We start from the raw sequence: 18,241 nt of genomic DNA, 5'->3' as shown, positions 1-18,241 counted from the left end.
GATGCCATATTGTTGTGAGGGGTGGTGGTGGGAGAGTTTGTGAATGTATCTGCCAGTGTGTTTTCTGTATATAGTGAAGGCAAGTGTATCATTAGGCAGGCGTGTGACTAAGGTGTCTAGGATAGGTAAACAATTGTTCTTTTCCTTTTCCATAGTAAACTGGATTCTTGGATGTAGGCTATTGAGATGACTGAGGAAGGAGTCTAACGTGACCAGTGCCAGATATGGTAAGAACGTGGTTAACACTGATGACACGCCCTTCTGAAGTAGCCACCTCATAATTTTATACCAAATGCACAATAAAGTTTTTCTCAAGCCATTTTTTTCTCTCTTTGCAACTGGAAATCCTGCATTGTTCAGTTTGGTCTGTTGATCATATGTATGCAGAAAATTAATATAACTCCCATTTCATTGTGAGTAATAATTTGAGTAGTAATTTGCCATCAACTAGCATCACCCTCCCATATTTGTCTTTTCATAGCTTGAATGGCTACTCTTCTCATACTACACTCAACCTCCACCTCACACCATACTGCTTCGAAACCACTGCTACTTTTTCCCCTTGTATCTCAATATTGTATGGACATTATTCTCCTGATAGCATCAGCAACACTCCCCCTGTCCCTTTTTTTTTACCTTTATGTTTCCTCATGAAAGACAGCATACCCTCCCATTTTTATTGCCACCTAAGTATCATTCTCATCCAAGCATGTTTCACTTATTCCAATTATGTTTGGGCAAATAAACTCAATCTGTGTCTATAGTTCCACAGATTGATGTACACACCTAAGGAAAGAAGGTGTGTACATCAATTTTTCTCTTAAGGAAAGAAGTAGAAGGATTTTTTGAGTCATTAGAGCAGCTGATATAAAGAAAATGAAAAAAGTGGTATTTATTGGAGATCTAAGCAGCAGAGGAGGAAACAAATCCCACCAGGAATATAATAACGTTTTGGAGAAAAGAATAAGGCTAACAATAATGGTATATAATAATAAGTATCTTTTTTCCAATATTTTCCTTGACACTGCAAGGTAAAAGAGGAAGGAAGGAATAAGAAGAAGTATCTGCTGGGCTTCTGCTCAGAACGCACTGAGCAGAAGACCAGCAGATATGATGATAGTAATCACTAGCAGACTAGTGATTACTAACATCATGTTCCAACATAAAGATGTGCACAAGTTCACATGGAGAAAAGAAATAAGAAAAGTCTCATTGACTGTTTATTATTATTATTATTAAACAAGACCTCATGGAGTCAAAGACTCATCTAGGAGGTCCTTTTATCTCACACACATCTCATCATACCGGGTCTTAAACACATTCAAACTCCTTGCAGACACCACACTCTCAGGCAAGGCATTCCAATCATTCACAACTCTGCACGAAAAAAACCTGCCTCTCACTCCCCTACTCACACCCTCTTTATACAGTTTCCAGGGATGACCTCTGGTTCTCCCCTGATCTCCCACTATTCGCTGTAGAACTTCTCCACCACTGATCCTATAACAACCCCTTACCAACTTGTAGGTCTCTATCATATCTCCCCTCTTCCTTCTCTCCACTAGACTCTGCAAATTACATCTTTTCAATCTTTCCTCATACTCGACATTCCAGAGGTCAGAAACTACCTTAGTCAGCCGCCTTTGGACCCTTTCCAACATCTCTTCATCCTTCTGAAAACCAGGTGACCAAATCTGGGCACAATAGTCCATGTGTGGCCTAATCAAAGCCTTATACAATGGAACAAGAATCTCCCTACTTCTACACGTCAGTGTCCTCCTCATCATTCCCAGAAGTCTTTGTGTTGTCTTCACAATTTTGGCGATGTGTCCCCTAAATTTTAGATCCTTATCCACTATCACTCCCAGATCTCTTATTTCCTCTACTTCCAACAATATATTCTCGCCAAGCATAAATTCTGCATCCCATCTTTGTTTTCCAAATTTTAAAACCTTACATTTTGCAACATTGAACTCACATCCCCATTTGCTTGCCCAATCACTCAATTTATTCAAGTCTTCTTGCAAGGCCACAACATCTTCACTACTCTTTATGGTTCGTCCCAACTTTGCATCATCTGCAAACAACTGAATATCTCCATCCAAATCTTCGCCAATATCATTAATATACAATTTAAATAGTAATGGCCCTAAAACAGATCCCTGAGGCACTCCACTAGTGACTTTCCTTTTCCTGGATATTGCACCCCCATACACAACTTGTTGATACCTATCAGATAGCCAGTCTCCAATCCAATGCACTAATCTAATATCCAACCCCATCTGCTCTAGTTTGACTGTCAACTTATCATGAGGTACTCTATCAAAAGCTTTTGCGAAATCCAAGTATATTACTGTGTATCCTTCTCCTCTGTCCAAGGAAGCAGTCACTTTATTGTAATAAGTAAGTAGATTACTAAAACACGACCTCCCTTTAGCAAATCCATGCTGTCCATCAAAGATTATACCATTGTTGTCAACCCAACTCTGGATCCTAGTTCTCACAAGCTTCTCCAACAACTTAACCACAACACCTGACACACAGATAGGCCTATAGTTTGATGCTTGAGTTCGATCACCTCCTTTATGAAGTGGCACAATCTTGCCCTCCTTCCACTCTTTAGGGACTTGACCAAGTGCAAGACTCGTATTAAAAAAATATGTCAAGGCAGGTGTCAACTCTCTGGCACATTCCTTCAGAATATGCGGTGATATATTATCAAGTCCCACAGCCTTATTTACATCTAGTTTACTCAACTCCCTAAACACCTCTTGCTCACTTACAGTCAGTCTCTCCTCCCCATCAACTGCTCTTAATCTCTCCATGAAATCACATTCACAAGATTGAAAGATCTTTATGAACTGCTCATTAAGTATCTCCACCACACATTCTGCAACAGCTGTCTTTATACCATTTCCTCCAATCAGTGTCATCCTTCCATAATCATTCTTTCTTTTGCTGGCTACATATCGAAAGAACTCCCTAGGATTCTTTTTAGCTTCATTAGCTAACTGCTGTTCATACCTCTCTTTAGCTACTCTCACCAACCAAGTCACTCTCCTTGCCTGGTCTTTGTAGAACTCATGAAATTGGTTACTTCCACTTCTCTTATGCTGCCTCCACAATGCCCTTTTTCTCTGTATTGCATGCTTAATCTCTTTATTCATCCATCTCACACCTAACTTATTTAACCTTCTCACCCGTGGTATACATTTAGACATTGCATCCACTAAATATTTTTTGAAAATCCCCCAAGCTGCATTGATCTCTTTTCCAGCTAACTCCTCATTCCATGCTACAACTGCAAGCTGTCTCCTGAGCTCTTCATAATCACCTCCCTTGTAGTTCCACATATACCCTTTTTTCACAGGGGTCCTTGCACAGCTGGCAACCACCCAAGTAATCACCTCATGGTCACTTTCACCAATTGGTGGATGATTTGATACCTCATTGATAATTACATCCTCCGATGAGATGACCAAATCCAAGACCCTTAATCCTCTTGTGCCCCCTGTTACATACTGTCTGAGGTAGTTATCCCTCAAAAACTCAAGAAACTCATTTTCTTTACTTCCAGTTGCTATCTCTTCATTCCAGTCTATATTGCCATAATTAAAATCACCCTTTTCTTATTTGCTTGGCTTATTTGACTATACATTTCACTATCACCACCATCCACATTACGAGGTCTATAACAACATCCCACCAAGTATTTGATTCTATTCACCTCTATCTCACACCATACTGCCTCAAAACCACTGGCCCCATTTCCCTCTTGCATCTCTACCTTGTATGGACATAACTCTTTCTCTATCATCAATAGCACTCCCCCTACCTTTTTACCCCTTCTATCTTCACGAAACACATCATACCTTTCCATCTCTATTCCTGTCAGGATGTCATCCTCATCTAACCATGTCTCACTTATTCTGACAATCTCTGGGTGCACAGACGCAATTAGTGCAACCATTTCATCTGCCTTGTTTCTTATACTTCTAGCATTGGTATACAAACACAACAACTCGTTTCTGGATCTACAGCTAGTTCCACTGATACCACTCACTCGATGTGATCTCTCCATGCTGGACTGGGGCCATTTCCCTTTCTGCTTCTTCATTTTAGAACCCTTTGCAATTCCATCTGTTTCCTTTTGATCCCTGATCATCCCATTACTTTCCTGCCTACACATTCTCTCACCTCCTCTTGGAGCATCCACCTTTCTCACGCTGTGTATCCCTGTCCACCCTGAGCCTCCCCGTTTCCCTGCTCCTCTTGCACACCCATTCTCTCATTTTCTATACTCATACCACTCACTTCCACATTCATTTCCACTCCTTGAATCTCTCCTGTCTTACTCTCCTGCTCTTCCACATCACTCCCCTCTCGATCTGATTCATTCTCTCTATTCACTTCTCTACCTTCCAGCAGCAGTCTCTCCAAGCGACTCACACCATAACCACTCAAATGCAGTCCATCGCTCCCATACAGCTCACTTCGTCCCTCAAACTCATTCCACACATTAACAAACTGTACTCCCATCTCCTCACACATTTCAGCCAGAATATCATTCATAATCCTTGCTCTCCGCCTCATTTCACCACAATCATACCTAGGCAACACACTGACCACCCTTCCTGTCACACTATTCTCCTTTATCTTTCCAAGCAGTCTCCTGACATTCATTTTGACATGCTCTTTGTTCTCTCTCAAATCATTCGTACCAATTAATACAATTAACTCTTTTGCTCGTTCCTGCCTCATATTCAATGCCTCAATCACTCTACTCATTTTACCGCCTGGAAAACATACCTTGTGCATTTTATCCTCTAGCACACCTTTAATAATGGAGTCGCCATACAACGCCACTCGCTCATCTTTTGTTAACTCTTTCATGCCATCATGATTTATTTTAATAGTTTTGACCTGAATTCTCTTAATTTCATTCCGCATCCATTTCATTTCTTGCTTCATCCAATCCAATTCACCTTCTGAACCTCGCGACACATTCACTCTATCATTAAATCTTTCTAACTTTCTAACTCTCGACCCCCTCTTCTCACTTTCCCTCTCATTCATCCTTCTTTGTTTCCGTACTTTCGGTCCAACATACGTCCAACTTTCACTATCATTCTTCTCACTTTCACTCTCACATATCTTTCTTTGTTTCCGTAATTTCGGACTAACATGCGTCCAACTTTCGCTATCATTCTTCTCACTTTTACTGTCATTCATCTTTCTTTGGTTCAGTACTTTCGTTCCAACATGCGTCCAACTTTCGCCATCAGTCATTCTTTTTTCGCTATCATTCATTCTTTCGATTTTTTTTACTTGCGATTTCTGCACCACGCCATTTCTACTTTCATTCGTTCTCTCAATTTCGTTTCTTTCCGCCTCACTTTCGTCCCTTTTAACATCCGTTACGGTTGTCAAATCGCTCTTTTTCTTTTTTCCTGATTTTTTAACATTTTTTCGCCTGTCTTTCTCGCCATCCTCTTTCAAACGTGCACTCGCAACACAATCAGTACTAGCACTTTCTGTCATCAACTTCATATTCGCATTCATCAATTCCTCGTTCAGGTCACATTTCGCACACACCCTTCTTCCATCCGCACTAAACATCCACAAATCATTTATGTAATCGAAGGAATACATATAACAGACCTCACACTTAACGAACCGACTGAAATCCAAATTAAAATCATGGAATGACAATGCCGCCGCCATTTTTTTTTTTTTTCTCTGCAGGTTACTAGGTCTAGTATTAACGTTTTCGTATTTAGTTTAAGCAAGAAAAAAAAACCCACACTAATAATATTGGTAGCGTACAACGTTTACAGCCGCTCTTACTTAAACAGTTACGCATATATACTTAATTATTCCTAGTAAAACTTATCTGAATCAGGAGCTCTTCAAAACACGTTCGTAGCGCTTGACCCACTAGCGCCCTCTCTGTTGCCACCATTGTTGATAGATATCTTCATTCTGGTTCAGGATACAAGTGTGTACAAAGGACATGAAAAGAAAGTATTTAAGAAAGCTTTAGAAATAATTAAATTTCAGCATCTCTTAAAAGTAAACTGAAAACAAGGACAAAACCATAGAGTCTCAGTGGCAAACTCTAAAGAAAACATTGATTCATTCATGTAGGGAGGTATGCATTGAAGTTGTTTGTAAGGATAGAAAATTAAGAACACCATGGTGGACACAAGAATTTTCAGAAGCAGTCCTGGAAAAGAAGTAAGCATACCAAATGTTCCTAGCAAATAAGTCTGCATATGTCCTCTAAAATATCACAGAAATAAAAAATATATATATATATAAAAAAAGCTAAGCTATGTGTAAAAGTATATAAACAAAAGTGGGAAGAACTTTGACAAGAATATAGATAAATATCAAAAAATAAGTGCCAATGAAAGTGTACTCTAAAAGGAATATAGATCATAAAAAGTGACATGAAAACTGAAATACAGTTTTCCTAGATGTCATGTCCGAAGTAATTACTTTCAACGACTTAAACAAAACAAGCAGTGACATTACCGTTGTAGAAAATTTTCAAGGGGAATGCAAACAGGAGTACATATCAATACTTGAGGTGGTAAAACCAATCAAAAACTTGAAATCGGCAAAAGGCAGCTGGAATAGATGATATTTGACCAGAAATACTCAAATATGGAGGTACAAAAGTTTTGCAGTGGCTACACTACATATTTCAGAAGGCCTGGTCAGAGGGTTGAATTTCAGATGATTAAAGTAAAAGTAGATCTCTCATAGTACTCATCTATAAAACAGAAAATAAAATTGAATGTGAGAATTGCAGACAGATTTCTCTACTGGGTGTTCCTGGTAAGATTTATGCAAATATATTTCAGAAAAAGTTAAGAAAAATTGTGGAATGGAAGCTTAGAGAAGAACAAGCTGGGTTCAGGCCAAACAGAGGTTGTCAGGATCAGATTTTCACTTTACAACAAATAGTTGAAAAATTATGGGAATGTGACAAGGTGCCCAGGGAAAAGCTTTTCAAAACACTACAGTTATATAGGGAAGTAGACCATTATACATGCCAATACATAGTCTATATTTAAGTTGTAAATCAGCATTTAGAATTGAAGGAAATGCAGGAAGATTGTTTGATGTAAAATTAAGGTAACATTACAAGGATACACATTATCTGTACTCTTATTCATCATCTATATGGATCTCATTATGAAAGAAAGTGGCCTTAAACCTGATATTGGAATCAGAGATATCAAACTTAGCTCTTTGCTTTATGCAGATGATGTATTTCTAAATATATCCATTGCAGTCTCCAGCTGTAACAAATTTGGTATGAAAATGCCATAAAAATACCAAAACTATGAAAATAAGCAGGAACATAGAAAACTTCAGCTGCATTCTGAATGGTGGAGTATAGAACAAGTAAAATATTTCAGCTATTTTAGGCATAATTTTTAGTGAAGATGGCAAATTAATTTTGGAAATATGCAAGACAATAAGCAAAGGTGATATGGTGAGTTGCCAATTGAATAAATTTATATGGAATAAGAGAGAAATTAGTCAACACACTAAACTAGCAGTATATAAGACAGTGTTCAAACCAGTTTTAAGTTATGGATTTGAGAGTTGAGTTAGAAATATAACACTTGATCAGACTATAGACCAGAGATATGAGAGTACCGAGAAAAATTAGAAGACTGAACAGATGGCAGCAATGGCAAAATCATATTAAAAATGAAGATATTAGAAAGGAACTTGACATTGTTAGCATTGAAGAATGTGTGAGCAGAGATAATCTCAGGTGTTATGGTTACCTAAACAGAATAGGAGAGGAAAGATTAGCAATACAAGTTTTCTTTGCCAGAATAAAGACCGAGAGGAATAACCATGATCTAGGTGGGTTGATTCAGTTAGAAGTGCCTTAAAAAAATGAAATGTTAGATACAACGATGTTATAATGCTGGCATGTAATAGACTAATTTGGAGGAAAATTATTGAACAGCATGAACATCCCTTGAGGATACATATCACGAAATTGATGATGATAAACTGAATCAATGTAGCAGTTTCACCTCCCTTATTTCTGATACTCCTGGCATTTCTAAATAAGCATAACAATTCCTTTTTTTTTTAGTCTATAACAAGTCCTAATCATGTGACTTCTCAATATTTGCTTCTGTCTGCACACTTTGTCCTATATTCGCCTCCCCCTCCCCAACTCAACCATCGGCATTTATTCCAGGCCATTCCATTCCTATGCTAACAATTCTCATATGTGCATTCATTACTGCTTTAAGAATCCACTCTTCTTACATTGTTTCCAACCTCCCCGGCCCCATTTCCCTGTCCAACTTACATTCTGTTCTGAGTATTCTTATCTCCATCCACCGTCGCATCAGTCTCTCTTGCTCATTTACATCAATTCTGACTTCCATTGATACCTTGTTCACATTACTCATTAGACTTCCTTCCAGCAGCAGCCTTTTCAGATGCCATTCTTCATCCATGCAGTTCATCACTTTTATACAGTTTCATTCATCCCTCAAACTCATCCCACTCATTCAAGATCATTGCTCTCTGCTGGAGCTCATCATTATCATACCTGGGTAACTACTCTACCTGCCACACTGTTTTTCACTCTCCTCAGTAATTTCCTGATATTCATCCTCGCATTCTTCTTATGCCCAACCAAATCATTCGTTCCAACAACAACCACTAACTTCCTCGCACATTCCTACACCTAACCTTGTTCATTCTCTCTCTCTCTCTACTGAACACAGATGTTTGTACTGTTTGTTATATTTTAATGTGTGAGCTTGATCTGCTCCACATTATTCGACATCTAAGTCCAACCTATAAAGATAGTCGTGGAGTATAGATAACAATATATTTAATTTTATTTTAACTGGTTAGAATGGTCCAGAATCATATCCATGATAGTGCATTGACTTCAGGATCACATGTAGTGTTCTAAAGAATGAAGCACAATTATAAAAATAAAGTAAAATATTTACTTTAAACATAATTATTTACAACAGATAATATACAACATATACACAAAGAATAATTAAATGGCCATTTTTTAATTAACATAAATGGGCTCAATAATTTGCTCTCGTATTCTAACTTTCACAGTTACTGAGAGAATACATGAAATATTTTACAAAACAAACTAAAAATAGCATTCAGTTAAACATTTTGTAGTCTCATTTGGCCATATATAGAAGTTTCCTTTAATGCATGTCTCTTTCAATTTTCTGAAGTAAGCATGAAGAAAAATCTCAAAAAACAACAGGAATACATTAATGTAGCATTTCCAAATTCATTTTCCAATACTTTTTACCATAGATTCCATATTATTCCTTGGAACATATATCACTTGCCTTTCATTAAGCATAAAATATTCCCATATACAAAGGCTTGATATATTATATTGTACTTCAATTATTAGCTTCACAGTTCCATATCCTTGGAAAGTAATTCAAAAGGCATATAAAAACTTTTCTGAGATTTCAGAACTTAACTCGGCAGTTTATGAAACCTCTTCAGCTCTGCTTCCTTGATTGCCTACTCTTTTTTTTATTCTTTCTACCATTCCTGTTACCAAACAATAGCTGTTCTATAAACAACAACTAACGCCCATGTCCATTAACAAGATTCAAAGTAAAACTCAAGTAACAGCATGGCTGCCGTTATTACTGTGCTTGCACATTGTACAATAATAGTGACATACAAACACTACCATAACACAAACCTAAAATTAATGTACATAAAACATTTCTGTGCTATTTCCTAAGGATTACAATATACAGTAAGCAAGTTGACTTATTAAATTATTTTACTTAACCTCTTAACCACGTGGCACTCCGATAATACTAAGCATATAACTGCTTTATTTACTAAATGGAAACAAATCACAAATATACTTTTAGGTTATTTTTATCATATAAAAAAAATGTATTTTTCTTTAAATAAAATTCTCACCAAACACACGTAAAAACTGTAAAAAAAATAAACATAATATGCAAAACATTTATGTGAGATTTTTATAGTACCCTCTCATCCACCACATCTTTTATGATAGAATCTTACAATGTCCACTTCCATTAGTGATCCAACATTTGCATGTTCATCAGTAGAGAGAGAGAAAGAGAGTGTCTAGCTGTATGGATTAACATGCAGTGGGGAGATTATTACAACTGTGTAGCTCTAATAGCACTTCACAAGAATGGGATGCAGCCACCTTTTATTTTCAACATGCTAAAAATAATCAGGATCAGTATGATGTATATCAGACTATGTTTGTATATCAGACTATTAACTATTATAATGATACAGAAGACTTATCTGACTGCCAAAGAACAGATCGACCATTTTATATCAGACTATTAACTGTTATAATGATACACAAGATATATCTGTCTGCCAAAGAACAGGTCGACCATGCTGCGTTAGGAAGCAATAGCTTGTAAGGACTTTGAAGGCATGCCTTCACCATAATCCTGGGAGAATTCAGAAAGTGATGTCACAAGCAATGACTGTTTCAAAGAGAATGATGTCACAAGTACTAACTGATAACCTGCAGGTAAGAGCCTATCGTTATTCTCCTGGACACTTCCTTGCACCACACTAAGGTATAAAAATCAAAGGCACTTCTCGGGCAGTATGCAAACAACACACAGATATCCTTTTCACCATTAAAGAGTCATTTAACAACCAGAATGATCAGATATATATATCCCGAATGGTTGCACAGCACAAGCCCTAGTACCAAGAATTCAGGGGGGGGGGGGGTCATCAGTCTGCGTCAGTTATGGTTTGTTGGGGTGATGTATCAGAGAATATCCAAATTGGATTTCTGCAAGAAAGTGGTCAAAACCTCTGCCAAAGTTTATGACACCGTGCTGGAACCTGTGGTATGGCCCTTGAACAACACCTTGATTCATGGTAGGCTGTGGACCTACCAACAGCACTTAGCCCCTGCACACAAGGTGAGGACCACGCAACAATGGCTGGAGAAGAATGTGCCTGACCACATATTACCATCCGATTGACTGTCTGGAAATCCTGATCTGAATCCGTTGGACTTCAAATTGTTCTCGGAGCTTGAAAGAGAGTAACTTGCAAGAACTGACACCTCAGTATCGACAACCTGAAGGTGGATGTCCAACAAGCGGATATGGTGGATATGTGGCCTCACAGACTTCAGGCATGCTTGAAGGCAAAAGTGGGACATATTGAACATTGAGTGCTGTAAATGCTTTACTGATAGATTAAAGGTTTATGTGCTGTTTAAATTGTAACAGTATTTATGGCTAGACTAGTTAGTGCAACCCTTGAGTTATTTGCTATCTCTTTCTCCCCATTATCTTTCATATTATTCCTTTAAATTCTTCCATTCATATCCACCATCCATCTAATTTCATTCTGTATACGCCACATCTCATTTCTCATCTTAATCATTTCATTCTTCAGTTCTTGCATTTGAGCAGTTGTTCCACTATCACTACACCAGACATACTTTCTTCTGTTCTTGCAGTCACATCAGATCTTTCTCTGTTGGTCAGGCTCACTTCTGTTTCCATATTTATGCTCACTTTTCCTTTTTTCATCATGTCTGTATTCATCCACACTTATATTCTCGCTATCATTCTCAGTCTTACACTCATCACTGCCTTTTGCCTTTTATCTGGTATTCTTCGCTTTCAGTTCCCAACTTTCATTCAAAAATCCACAGCCAATTAATATTAGCTGTGGATTTTGCACACTTTCTGCAAACTCTCTTCTCTTGTTTAATCTCTGAACAGACACATCTACCACATTCGTGCATGCCTCTTGTATGCATATTACACTCCTGACAGGCTCAACACACTTGATTTTCACACTATGCATCTGGTTGTTCTGGTTCTTGTTGTGATTTTTGCCTTCATTAACTGTTATACACAAAATTTGCTATAAAACCTTCTAACACCCTCGATAATTAATATGCATTCAGTCTCGTTATCACTAATTAAATAAATTTATGGAGAAATGCATATAATTCTTTAAAATTATTCCAAAAAAATAAAATTTATCTTTGCTCCAGCAGTTCTACCACTATCATTAGTAGTACCCTTGTTTTCTGAAAGACAACTTCAAAATGGAAAAAGAAGAAGAATTTGACTCGGGTCAGGTATTGTAAAGTAACTAAGCCAGATATTTCACTTGGAGTATCTAATCTTATGGAAAATAATGGATGGGAAGTGCTTTCCTCACTTCTGCACCGTCCTGAAATGAATCCTCTAAACTTTGATGTATTCCCTAAATGAAAAGAACCATTCTTACAAAATGTTTCATTATATTATTTGCCCACTGTTTGTAGGTCTCTGCTTGGCATCTTGCCAAGAATAGTCAATTCACGCTGAAGGGGAGAAAGAAATGAAGGATGTACGAATTAGGTTGCCAACACGGGAAATCACGTGCTTTATAGATAAAACTTTCCAACTGTTATACTAGCAACATAGTTAACTACAATAATCATAAAAGAGAAGTTAATTTTCCAACCTGTAATAATAAACAACTCATCAAACAATATAGACTGATTATCCTATTATCAGAATGGATTCTCCTTTTTCTGACATGCGCAGAAGTGTCAAAGGATCTCTAATCGGTGGGCGAACTATAACTGATAAGGTTTTTGATAACATGACCCAAGCTTGTAAGACACATCAACAAAAAAAAAAGGGGGGGTTTGTAAAGAAATAGACTTAGCCAGATGTTAGTTAGCAATTATAAGACAGAATGGAAGAACCACACATTTCGTTAAATGTTTTATCTTAACAACAGGAGTACAGCATACAGAACTTTTGAAATGGCTATCATATAAAGTTTACTGGAAAGGTGGTCAAGCTATCAGAAAATTATTTTGAAAGTTTATATTTCACTTGGTCAGACTATAATAAATTTAGTTTAATCCTTTATCCAAGTGTGTGCAAACAAAGTTTGCGCCTGAAAGTGTCTTCAGGAGTGAGGTAAAGTGGTACAACACCGGGCAACTCCTTGCAAAGGTGGAGCAAGCTACCAAAACTCCTATCTCGGTATCTCCCATAATGCAAAACACATCTCCTTGCGGATATGTATAATGTTATGCATCAAGGGAAGGGCTACTATCCAGACTAGTTTCGACCTTTATTGAGGTCTCTTCAGTGGGAGCCAGGCAGAAGCATTAGCAAGGTCATCTCCTCCTATAGGAGCTGCCAAACGGTGTGCCACCTTTTTATTAAATTACTCTGGATTTAGAGAAAGATGTTGAAAGTTTATTTTTCACTTGGTCAGACTATAATAAATTTAGTTTAATCCTTTATCAGTGTGTGCAAACAAATGACCTTGCTGGTGCTTCTTCCTGGTATCTCCACTCAGGCCTTCTCCCACTGAAGAGACCTCAATAAAGGTTGAAACTAGTCTGGGTAGTGGCCCTTCCCTTAATGCATAACATTATACATATCCGCAAGGAGATGTGTTTTGCATTATGGGAGATACTGAGATAGGAGTATGCTATATTGGTAGCTTGCTCCACCTTTGCAAGTAGTTGCCCAGTGTTGTACCACTTTATCCCAGTCCTGAAGATACTTTCAGGCGCAAACTTTATTTGCACACACTTGGATAAAGGATTAAACTAAATTTATTATAGTCTGACCAAGTGAAAAATAAACTTTCAACATCTTTCTCTAAATCCAGAGTAATTTAATAAAAAGGTGGCGCACCATTTGGCAGCTCCTATAAGAGGAGATGACCTTGCTAATGCTTCTGCCTTGGTATCTCCACTTGGGCCTGGCTCCCACTGAAGAGACCTCAATAAAGGTCGAAACTAGTCTGGATAGGGGCCCCTTCCCTTAATGCATAACATTATACATATCCGCAAGGAGATATGTTGTGCATTATGGGAGATACTGAGATAGGAGTTTTGGTAGCTTGCTCCACCTTTACAAGGAGTTGCCCGGTGTTGTACCACTTTACCCCAGTCCTGAAGATACTTTCAGGCGCAAACTTTGTTTGCACACGCTTGGATAAAGGATTAAACTTCTTCTTCTTCTACGCGTTATTCCCGCTTCCTATGCAGGGTCCGCGTGTTACTTTTAGATGCGACTTCTTGTTAGTACTACTCCCAACCGACCCGTCGCCTGGTCTGCCGCTGGGGGGGGGGATATATTTTTGACTGTAGAGGCGTATGTTCACGGGGCCGGTTTGCCTGTTCGCAGGATGAAAAACGCCAGATAAACTGGCGGAAAAAACCCTACTGACCGCGCCCAAGAACCGGCTAACTTGGCTATGCCTGAGGAAGATCCTCAAATTCCTCACGTTTACAACGGGAATCGAACCTGGGACACTCCTTCCCCAGGCATATGGTTGCGAAGTGCAAAGCCACTAGGCTAACCGCGCGGTCAGATAAAGGATTAAACTAAATTTATTATTATCAGAAAATTAGTTTTTAAAGTATTACATGCATCAGTACCACGAATGGACAGAAACTTGAGCAGAGGGAAAAAAATCATTAACATTTCATTTGATGATCTATATATTGTACTTAGATCTCTTTTAGGTAGTATGATTTCATACCCATATACAAGAAGATATTTGGTGATAGATATTCCTTCATACCGCCTCTTTCTGTTTTGGTTATAATAAGTTAGCCAGACCTAACACTACCTTGGTCACTTTTCTGAACCATTTCCTAACTCTTAATTGGCTTAGAATCCAGATATCTGCCTATGATAATTCTAATGTTGCCTAATCAAGGTTTGTATGTCTGGTGTTATATATTTTGTGTGGATGTTACCATCTTTGAAATTTTGTATTAATTAAATTTAGAAACCTGGTTTTTTTTGCTAGGTTTTGTATGATAAAAATACAGATAGTGCTACTATCACTTTTGCTATTTAGAGACAGTTGTCTGTTTCTTCTGCCTGTTAAATTGGTTGTGTGGACTTCTTGTGCATTTATATGGACGTTTTTTTGATGTTCTTAGTGCCAGATTTCCACTTAGACTGTACTAGCATAAGTTGTCCTAATCCTGGGAACACAGATATGTTTTATTTTACATAATTTATAATAATGGAAATATTCTAATAGAAACAGCCAACAATAAGACAAAAACCGCAATAGCAAGAATACATAGAGGTGTAAGACGGGGGTGCTCTCTTTCACCCATACTGTTTAATCTCTACATTGAAGATGCAATAAATAAATTGAAAGAACTAATAGAAACAGGAATTAAGATAAATGGAATTGATATTAACTGGCTATGGTTCACAGATGATATAGCAGTTATAGCTGATAATGAAAACAAACTGAAAACCACCCTGACAAAGATTGAAGAAATTTTCACACAATACAGCTTAAAAATTAATTATAAGAAAAAAATTATTAATTACAAGTAAAGCAAATCCAATGAAAATAAACCTGGAAATAAATAATAACCTGATACAACAGGTATCCTCTTTTAAATATCTTGGCAGTCTTATCACAGAAGATGGAAGAAACCAATCAGATATTAAAGCACAAATAATTCTAGCAAAAAAGCATTCTACAACAGAAGAAACATTTTTTATCACTAAAGGACTTGGCATCCAGCTCAAAAAAAAAAAGGCTAGTGAAAACATACATATGGAGCATCATTATATGGTTGTGAGGACTGGACTCTAACAAAACAAGACATCAAAAAGTTGGAGATAGTTGAACTTTGGTGCTGGAGAAAAATGATCAAAATTAGTTTGATAGAAAGGAAAAGTAATGAAGAAGTTCTAAATATAGTTCATGAAGAGAGGTCATTAATGAAACACATCAATAAGAGAAGAAAAAGCCTAATTGGACACCATTTGAGGCATGGGGAACTGATTACAGAAATAATATAGAGGACTGTAGAAGGAAAGAGGTCACGAGGCAGACCAAGAATTTCATATATAAATAACATAATGATGCTAACTGGTGCTAGAAGTTATGAGGAGATCACAGAACAGGATGTTGTGATGTACTGTTATAACTACCAATCTTCGGATTGAAGCACCAAAGAAGAAGAAGAAGAATTTAGAATGTTTAATTTAATTTTAATTACTATAGAGTAATTTTATTAATAGAAATAAAATCCTCTAATTCTTTTCTTTTTCTTTCCCCTAAGGAAGTAAGCAGTTCTCTTATATCCCTGACTTTATGGAAATCTATAAACAGGCTGGTGTAATAGTTGATTCTGGAATAGAAGCACACGAGAATATGGCAGCCAACTCTGGTGATCTTGTGTTCCTAATCCTAATTATTGGTTGTATGGTGTACCTGTGTGAATCTCAGGTTTGCTTAACTGAACCGAAGATTGAGATTGCACTTAAAAATAAAAAATTAAAAAATAGCTTTATTTATTTTATTTTTTTGACAGTTTAAATTTATAATCACAGCAAGAATATTTATTATGATTAAATTTTGTCTTCTTAACAGCCTGTATTACAAAGAGTAGGAAGAATCATAAGATTGTGTGATGTATTTTGATTTTTCTGCTTACATGTTGTCAGTTATTAGTTTAACTTTGAACAAAAGAAGCACTCACAATAAAGCAAAATTTGCATATTAACATGTAAATTAACAGTTCTCATACAGAATCAAGTAGTTTTAGGTGTGTTTGTGAATGAGATGAATTACCTCAAGTGAAGTTACAGGAATCCTCTTTCTTTGTGGTGAATACTGATTGACTAGAAAAGTGACCACCTTTGGCAGTCTGTTTGCTTCAACAAAGCAGATAATTTCAGACATGAACTTAATAAACTTTTACTGACGGTGGGTTTTTTAATTCTACTGTTATTCAACCAAAGTATTGGTTCATTACTTGTGTATTGAATGATGTAATTGTTTTTATACTGAGACAGTATTTTTGATATATAAAATTATTCTCTAAAGTTCATCATAGTTCTAAATTTCATCCTAGTTATGATTCTCTGACTTTATGATTTGCAGAAAATAATAAACTAAAAGGAGCATGCTTGCTTTGTGTGTGTATCATTAATTAAAACAAAGTTTAAACTTACCATTTGGACTTTAGGATGTGTGTGTGTGTGTGTGTGTGTGTGTGTGTGTGTGTGTGTGTGTGTGTGTGTGTGTGTGTGTGTGTGTGTGTGTGTGTGTGTGTGTGTGTGTGTTTCTTTCTCTCTGTGAGCAGGAGAGAAAGTACAGCTTAGAACTATTAGTGTATGCTTGGCAATCTTTATGAGAATCTGAATGTATTGATTCCATGAAGGTGGCGTTGAAAGAGACTCTTTTCAGACCTTAGGATTTTTTTTAATAATGTCAGCAATTCATTTTTGCAGTTATAGGTTTATTTCTATTTAGCAGTTTAAAGAAGAAATTTAAGGAATTTAATAAAATAAAGAGCCAAAAGGCTTCATTTTGCTGAAGCAAAATTATATAAATCAAGTGGATATTAAATCTAGCATTATTTCAAAGCCAAATGCAGAAACTGTGAAAGTTTCGTGCAAAATTGACCAGAGAGCTTACGGGAATACACTCACCACAATTTATGAGTTGCCTTAGCGCAGACCTTATAGGAGATGTGATCGCTTTGCCCAAGCGTCCACCTGGTCTCTGAGGAGAACCAACCAGTTCGAAACAGCTGTCAAGCCAGTGAAACCTTATCAAAATGGACCAATAGAAGGCGAATATATGGATGCTTGAGCAAAGCGATCGTGTCTCCTATGAAGTCCATGCTAGGGCAACTCATAAATGCTAGTGAGTGTATTCCCATAAGCTCTCTGTTCAAATTTCGTACAAAACTCATAGTTTCTGCTTTGGCTTTGAAATAATGCTGGATTTAATATCCACTTGATTTATAAATTTAAGGAATATTTTGTTCATCAAAATAATCTAGGAACCAATGGTGCCGTAGTTAACAGTGAAAGCATTGTTCCTGCAAGCTGAATTATCAGCTTCTTGTTTTGAAAGCATGGAATCTGCTTGTCTCCAAGTCTTAGCATTCAAGTCTTATTTTAATGAATAACACATTTTATGAAAATTTCTACAGTTGTTTAATTTTTATTATGAAAAACTGCATGAGCTTTTTTTGGTTACCTGATACATTTGGTGAAATGCTTACATATATAATAAAACTAACACTTTTCCTTTCCTTTTTATTTTATTATTTTTTTTTAATTCACCATTGCTAAAAATTAAAAAAAAAAAGTAAGATAATCTGATATCTCTAAATTGAAGATATCCTAAACTAATATGATGT

General features: G+C 36.9%; 1 protein-coding gene across 2 annotated transcripts in view; it reads left to right on the top strand.

Moving 5' to 3' along the window:
• The window catches only part of SMC5 (structural maintenance of chromosomes 5), a 752,645-nt gene extending 735,645 nt beyond the window's left edge, over positions 1-17,000 (top strand). Inside the window, exon 25 of one of the 2 annotated variants that reach the window (XM_090391623.1) lies at positions 16,152-17,000. The gene's annotated coding sequence lies outside the window, so the exon portion shown is untranslated. Of the gene's footprint in view, positions 1-16,147 lie in introns of both variants that reach the window. The other variant, XM_090391622.1, reaches the window with a different exon arrangement.
• The last annotated feature ends 1,241 nt before the right edge of the window (positions 17,001-18,241 follow it).

Source organism: Typopeltis vanoorti, chromosome 4 (assembly GCF_054136105.1).
Source record: "Typopeltis vanoorti isolate ZY-2024b chromosome 4, IOZ_Tvanoo_1.0, whole genome shotgun sequence".
Taxonomy (NCBI): Eukaryota; Metazoa; Arthropoda; class Arachnida; order Uropygi; family Thelyphonidae; genus Typopeltis; species Typopeltis vanoorti.
This window is presented reverse-complemented; position numbering and strand designations above follow the sequence as displayed.